Source organism: Podarcis tiliguerta (assembly GCF_965153285.1).
Source record: "Podarcis tiliguerta genome assembly, chromosome: 1".
In the NCBI taxonomy this organism is placed as follows: domain Eukaryota; kingdom Metazoa; phylum Chordata; class Lepidosauria; order Squamata; family Lacertidae; genus Podarcis; species Podarcis tiliguerta.
In genome coordinates, this window is record NC_139534.1 from 104,522,062 (window position 1) to 104,530,329 (window position 8,268).

Below are 8,268 nucleotides of genomic sequence, written 5' to 3' on the forward strand. Positions count from 1 at the left end.
TTGTGACCTTATGAAGTTCAAGAGTTGCACTCTTTGTTTCTAAATGAAACTCACAATTTTGTGAGAAGACAAAGGGAACCTACATTGCTGGAATAATAACTGGATCTTTCAGATAAAGATGCTCAGGAGAATCTTATGTTTGAACTCCGCAGAGGTGACTGAATTGTGGGTTTTTATGTAGTGATGCTTTTCATATATAAACCAACTTACTTCCGCATGGTACTTAGCTAAGCTGGCTATTGTGGCTTACTGCTCTTTTGCAGAATGAAGGAGGGAAAATGGAAGACCTAGGATTCTCACTGCATCTTGTCTAACTCAGGTCTGAATCTCCCTGTCATACTATATCTGGATATAAGTAATTGTACTGTACTTTAATTGCGGGTTTACCATCATTTTCAGTCACAACTTTGGTGCCTTTTGATACTACCTAGCATCATACTATAGTTCGGTACATTACGTGGAGTCATTTATATATTTGCGGTTGCAATTCTTCTATTCCTGTTCTATGTGTTCATTCACCTTTCCCTGACTCCTATGGTTTGATAGCACCACCTATGGACAACTTGCCACACGTACGATATGTAGCGATTGTGTGCATCTGTATCTCAAGCGAGATAGTGGAGTGCGCCCCTGAGGGTGAAGTCAAACTGCTGCATAAGCAGCACCAAAGTGACCTCTCTAGGGCATAAGCGTGGGCAGCATATATGGAGGTCCTGGGCTGCCAAGACAACAAGACTCCCCTCTTGGCCTCATTTATGTGATCTAAAGGAAAGCAGAGCAATACGTTTAGCACCAGCTTGGCTGCAGGAGTTGCCGGAAAAAGACATACAAGATGCCATCCTGCTATCGTAGGAACTCCATTCCGGATTTGTGTAGGGTTTCCTCCTTAGACTTTTCTTCTCCCGAAGATATCCCACAAGGCAGCTGATGTTTAGGTGTTTTCCTTCTCCGAGATGTGCTACGTTCTCAGATTGACAAGCCTCATCTGCCCCTCACTTCCCTCTACGTCACATACAGAACCCACCTGCTTGGCCTTGGTCCCACTATTGGTCTCGTCCACTCAATCCACTGGAGCCTGTCTTCACATGCAGGAGAAGTCCCTAACTCACTGAGGGTTTGAGACCCATCAGCTACCCTCACCTGGTTTAGCCGGCCAGTCAAAGCCATTTCCAGGTCTTGTGCTGACAGCTTCTAGGAGCCACAGGTGAGAGCTGAATGCAAGATGGGGACCAAAGATGGACAAACTACCCCAGATGGAGCATGATGTCCCGTCCCCCCAGGTCCTGCTCCTCCCCTAACACCCCATACACCCCCTTTTGCAAGAAAGAAGAGATGACAAGAGGGGGAAGAAAGAGATGAACAATTGAAATAGTATTTACTTGAACCAATATGACTGGAAGTATGTAATGGATATTCCAATGGACCAACAAGGGTGACACCTATTTTTTCATAGTTTTCTTTTCTTTTTCCTTTTACTTTCTTTGAGACTCCATGGAATGCCTCTGAAGAAACAGTTGTGGACAGACCACGTGGGAGAACCATTGCCTTGGCTTTATTTTTCAGCATGTATGTCCTACCTTTCTAACTGATTTTCATGACAACTTATAGTCAGAAAAAAATGATGAAATAAATGAAACCATGACAGTCTTGAAAATGGATTAAAAGGGCATTGACAGGGTGAAATAATATGAGGGAAATAATCTACAAAAGCTTGTTGAAATAAAACGATCTTCACTGTCTGTCTAAAAGCAGACGAGGGATGACGCAGCTGTCCCTTGGGAGGCTGCTCAGATCTTGGGCACCACTTCTGAAAAGGCTGCCTTGAGTCCCCACCCATCATTAGACCCATGTACTTCAATAGGATCCATGTACTTGGGTCATTGATGACTATTTGAATAGTAGCAAAAAAACAATAAACTAATGAATTACAAAAGTAATTTCTGGAGTCTTTCATTCCACATGCTTGACATCCTCAAAGTGATAATTATTCAGCTTCTGAATAATTATCTGTCACAGCTTTGTAGAATTGTAATTGAAAAACAGGGTAGGTATTAAATAATGTATGCAATATTCTTTGCGTAAATGGCATATTGGTTGCCCTCACTAAGAGCAATTTGCATCATTTTGCTATCAGCTTAGAATTAAAAGTTAGTAGACTCCTTGATCTTTGAGCTTGGAATGAGGTGTTTATGAGAAATGCTGAATACTTCCTGTATCTATCTGGCTTCCTAAAATGTGTAGGGGAGATGTTGTCAATACTATAATTCACTGGTACACCTCTCCTCCTGAGTAGGAGGGTGGAATGCTTTGATCAATGACTTGGTACATACCACTTGAGTACCATTATTGTTGTTGTTGTTGTTACGGTCCCATCCGGCTGCCCTGCTTCTTAATGTAGCAGTTTCATTCTGCACCACCTGGAGCCCCCAGACCATCAAGTACCAGCGGCGACCATTTTTCATGGGAGTTCCACTCCTGGCCCTTGTGCATGTTGGCAGAGTGTCTATAAACATGTCGTGCCCTCATTTTGCCTTCTTTTGGGTTCAAAAGAACCTGCGTGTCAACGATCGCGCGTCAGTTGAACACACCTAAAATGGCTGCCACCTGTACTCCAAGGAGGTCACTAGAGCATGGACAACAAAGGGCAGGCTATCCCAGCCCAGGAACGGCTAAAGCCAGCAAACCAGCCTAAGTTGGGCTTCAGCACTCCTAGCCACAAAAGCCAATTGAGACTTCAGTGACAAGTTGGGAGCTAGGAGCTCTCTCAGGCTACAAACATGATCTTTCAGGGGGGAGTGCAGTGTCTCCCAGAAAAAGGGTATGCACCTAATTCTGATTTGTGGAAAACACCCAAGTGTTTCCATCCTATCAGGATTCAGCCTCCGTTTATTGGCTCGCATCCAGTCCATCACTGCTCCAGACACCTGTCCAATGTTTTCACAGCCTCTCCCAATTCTGACAAATGGTTTTTGCAATACAGAGATGGATAAACCAGTATCCTTGCACACAAAAATCCAACCTTTCCCCCACATATCACTTGACCAAAGTGTCTTTCACATTCAATTTGTTTTAATCTGTCAGAAAAGTTGATTTTATTTCAGTTTTTAAGCATGAGCGCTTCTATTGATTTGCACTAACACAACCCCAACACCCTTCTTGCTCATGTTACTTTTTCTAGTTTCTTCTTTTTTCTCTCTACTATATTTTCATTAGTTTGGGGGCTATAGTTTTAGAATTGCGGGAGTTGTGAGGCGCCAGAGTGTATGTGATAGGGTAATATACATTGACTGCTGTGTACATTTACAAATCTTTCTAAAGATTTTACAGTTACTTACCTGGGGCTGGAGGAGGCACACTGCAACTTCTTCCCCTTACATTTTCTCACTTGTCATTCTGGTTCCACCCTTCACCTTCTTCCCAACTACTTTTAAGTGTGTATATTCTATATTCGGTTACAGTTTGCTTCACTCTTGATTGTGCTGCCTCCTGCAGCATAGGGCCTTATTCCAAAATAAGGGGTGTGACCATCATCCAGCTACACAAATGGTACCTCCATAGGGACGGTGTGGGCAGCACTCAAATTCTTGTACTAGCACAATGGGATTTCTTTCCCTCCCTCCCTCCCTCTGTGCATGCCTTGCCCTGCCCTGTCCACAAATCTCCAAAGTGTTTGGGGAACCTCCAGAACAGATTTAAGAGGTGCACAGAGGGACAGGAGGAACTCCCATCATGCAAGGAGGAATCCTTTAACTGATGGGATGTTCACCTTAGTTCTCTGTTGAATACAACGCTGTATCACTTATTTCCAGACTCTGTGACCAAAAGCAGGAGAAGACAAGGATGATCCTCATGCTGAGGATGAGGATGATTTCGCCATACATTGACTGCACTGTGTATGATACTTTGATGCATCTTGATACTAACCATGGGAGTCCATGATCAAATGCATCTGTAATAACCATGGCAGCTTGCATTCTTTGGGAACTGCTCTTTCAAAAATAGACACTATTATGTTTACAAATCACATATAATGGAATGAGCGGTCGTTAGGATTGCCTTAGGCTGAATTGTGACATTTGATAGCTGCAGTAGTGAACTCTGCTGATGTCGTCCCAAGTTGTGTTTTGATTCTTTCAATAAACAAGTGCTCCACTATAGTAGAATGGTTCTTCATTAAGTCTAATTGGCAGGATGGTTACACCTGTTATATAGCATAGGAGATATATTAATTTCGATTAAAATAAAATATTTAATAGTGCAGATAACTCCTACTGCTATGTTATGAATGGAGCTACAAAATAAATACTTTATATTGTTTAATGGGAAAACCCCATTTTGTTTCTTGACCTGCATCATGACTGGCAGGATGCTGTTCTAACAGTGGGGATCATATGCAAATAAGGTAAGTACATAGGTGTAGTTATGAAGCAGAAGGATGTACAGAACATGATGGAGATGTAAACATACTTTTCCATGACATCCTTTTCCGAGTTGAAGTTTAACATTAACTTAAAATCAGTTTCTACAGCAAAAGAAATATAAGTTGAACAGGAGACACAGTAGAGCAGTTCTAGCAAAGTAACTCTCAGTTACCCAGGGGTGTGTGTAGTCTGTACTATGTGTAATTAAAAAAATTACTTCTTTATATTGTACATAAACCCTTTGTGGGTAAGCTGATGAATAAAGACAGAAATAATTATGACGATGGCTTCTTATGCATAATATTGCTTTTTTTACCAGTCCATGAAGAGGATGAGAAATTTTGAGCCCAACGACAACCTCTGAAAATCTTATTTAGCCTCTGGCTTTTGGAATTTCATCCAGAAAACCAGAGATTTGCTTTTTTGAAAAATAACCTGAGACACTCAACCAGATTCTGTATCCATCACCACATTCTGCTCCTAACTGCATTCCTGTGAAATCATGGCATACACAAGCCTATACATGTGCCATAGTCTGTGTACCTCATACATACATGGTTTAGGATAACAGAAATTATCCTCTAAATTCCTTTAAGAAGCATAATGTGAGAACTAGTGGCCTCATTCAGATACCATAATTTAGTGTTAATTAAACAAGCTTTGGATTCATCAGCAAAATAATCCTTCAGCACTGTTGTGATAGATAAAAAGAGAATTGAAAACATACAAACTATAGTTTAGCTTTATGTCTGAACCCAAATAAACTGTGGTTATGGTTTAAGGAAACAAGCGAACTTCAAGCCATGGCTCATGAACTGGGCTTGTTTCCGTAAACCACGCATAACCACAGTTTCAGGTTTGAATGAAACATTCATTTGTTTGTTTGTTTAGCATTTTCTGTATCACCAAGGAAAATACATGGGTGGCGAACAATAATATCACATCCATAAAACAAAGATGCATCACAAATCAGTAGGTCAAATTAATACACCAACCTAACTAGATTTCAGAGAAAGACCGGATGAACTGGTGAGTTTTAAGCAGGCATCTAAATGTCAATACTTTAGGTGCCTTCCTAATGTTCATTGGAAGGACATTTCTAATTCCATGTGCTACCACACTTAAACGAACATAAGGTGAACCTTGGAATCACATGGCACTACTAAGAGTGTCTCTCGTAGAATTGTAGAGTTGGAAGAGACCACGAGGGGCATCGAGTCCAACCCCTGCAATGCAGGAGTCTTTTGCCCAAGATGGGGCACGAACCCACAACCCTGAAATTAAGAGTCTCGTGCTCGATCAATTGAGCTATCCCCAGGATTGAAGTGACCAGGGAGGAGTATACAAGGTAAGGCACTCCTGAACAATAAATTGCAGTTAATTGAAAACAACAGCAAAAGCTTCTGATGTCCTCATAGCCATTTGAGCCTGAGGCTTGGGAATGTAATATTAAAATGTAGTTTGTCATTTGAACGTAATGAAATAAACTCGTCATTTTTTCCAGAAACCTTTTGCTTCCAGATTGCTGAATTTTGGAGGCTGGGGAGTTGGCTGAAAGAGTTTATATACATGTATATATGTCTGTCCAGGATCGTGGCATCAGGTGATGGCTTGCATGTGGGAAAGAGCCATCACAGCGCAAGTCCTAGGCAGAAATTTACATCACTACATCAGTTCACATGGCGTTCCTCAGTATAGGCAGTTCCCATACTCAACTGAGTATTTGCATTGTATCCGTTCACTTAAATCTGCCCTAAAGCCCAGTGATGCTTCTTTGCACAAGTCTTGACTTCTTGTTTTTCCCAGTTTTTATTGATCCACTTTACATTTTCTCTCTGAATTGAATACACTCGACTAAACTGGGAATGACTTGCTAGCCTACTTTTAACTAACAGCAAAGTAAAATCTCAATTAATTTACTCCTTACTATGTCCATTGTAATGTTTCTTCTATTGCATTATATTGGACACAATAAAGCGTAATCTCAGGAAATTGTATGTATCTCCAGAAGGATATTCCAGCTTATTGGTGCAGTTCTCTTTTCTCCCTCTTACTCTATTATTTATCCTTTATTCTAATACTTCAGTATACTCTGAGAGGCTGTCAAATACTGTGAATTCACTGATATGACATTTTTCAGTACCGTTGGTTGCGTTTGTCGTGCGATTCTTCTCTAGTCCCAGGAAGAAGAAGAAATACTGCTCCTAGATGCTGGCTAAAATTTAAAACCAGGAAATGCTTAGCAAAATATTCATATGTGAATATTTTCTGCAATGCATGCATTCACACATTCTCCTGATGTTCCCAGTCAGTGGCAGAATTAAGATATCTAAAGTATCTTAAATGGTAAGCCATGGGGAAAGTCTATATTCTAATAGGAACTGGATTCTAATAAGAATTGTTTTGCTCATTAAATGCTTAAGGAACTAAGCTGGACCCTTTACCTTGACACTATATGCATGCGTGTTTCACCTTTGTATCGCCCTGTTCCTCTGAGGAGTACAGGGATTATTCCATTTATCTTCAGAACCACCCTGTGCAAGAGATTAAACTCTGTGTGTGATTGGCCTGAGGTCCTCCAATGACCTTTGCAACTGAAGAGGGGTTGAAACCCTGGTTCAGTCCAGTACGCTATTCTCTACTTCACACTGTCTAGAAGACGGTGGTTTCAGTGGAAGTTCAGAAGGTGACTTACCCACATTGAACCATGCTGTAGCCACTTAGAAGTCAAGTGGCACACCAAAGGTAAGAGGCCTTTTCCTCTCCCACATCATTGGTTACTCTAGACCCTTGGTTCATTTTTGCATCAGTAAATTTTTCTTTTTAACTAGTCCTGCTAGCCTTACCTGGCAAAAAAAAGTAGGACAAAGCAGCAGTTGCTTTATCCACAATGCTGTCTTTTATTTCTGTGACTCCCAAAGTATTTCTGCACTACTGTTATGGAACTTGACGAATCAAGGAAAGAAAGAAGGGGAAATCGTGTGGCTTTGCTATGTGGTGATGCAAGATAAGGCCGCCTTTGGGGGCTGCTGTGTGTGGAACTCTTCCCCCTCCCTCGGGTGAGAATGCAGACCCACCACTGTTGATAGATTTTAGAACATATCTCTTCACAGAGGCATTAGGAAGTCGTTGAGTGCGTACAGCTTTTTTTCATGATGCTACTGGACTGTTTTTATGGGTTTAGTGCCATTTTAATTACATTTAAATTTATTGCGTTATTGTGCATCATCTGCCCTGGGATCATCTTACAGGATGGTGAGTAGTTTATAAATGTAAGTAATAAATAAACTTGAGAAACAAGAAAACTTGAAAAAAATCAAGTGAAACAGAAGCTCTTGTGCCACCTAAATGTAGGATGCTGGCAATACAATACTAAAGAACAACTACTGTTGAGTCATTTTGTAAGTGTTGCACACACCCAAAACAGCACTTTGCATTGCTTTGTTTTGTTACATACAATAAAGTGAAAATGTGTGTTTCCTTGAAAGCCACTCACTAAAATTGCAGATTAATTATTATTCCTGTTATAGCAGGATTGTTTGCTACAGTGTTGCCCTGTACTTGCTAAGCTTAATTTATAGGAACATTTGCTGATTACGTATGCATTTTATGAAAATAAAGAATTTTTAAAGCAGTTTTTGGTTTGTTCTGTATACTCCAGCGTATGTATTCCAGAACCTTTTTCTTGAGTGAGTTGTAATGCCCAACACAGGGAGACAGAAAATGACTTGTAGGACTCAAATCTGATTCATAAATGAGCCATTGAAATATGGTAATAATGTCACGCCTTAATGTGAGTAAAAGGAACCATGTGGTTTCTTCCCATGCTGGCCTTGCCAGGATGTGC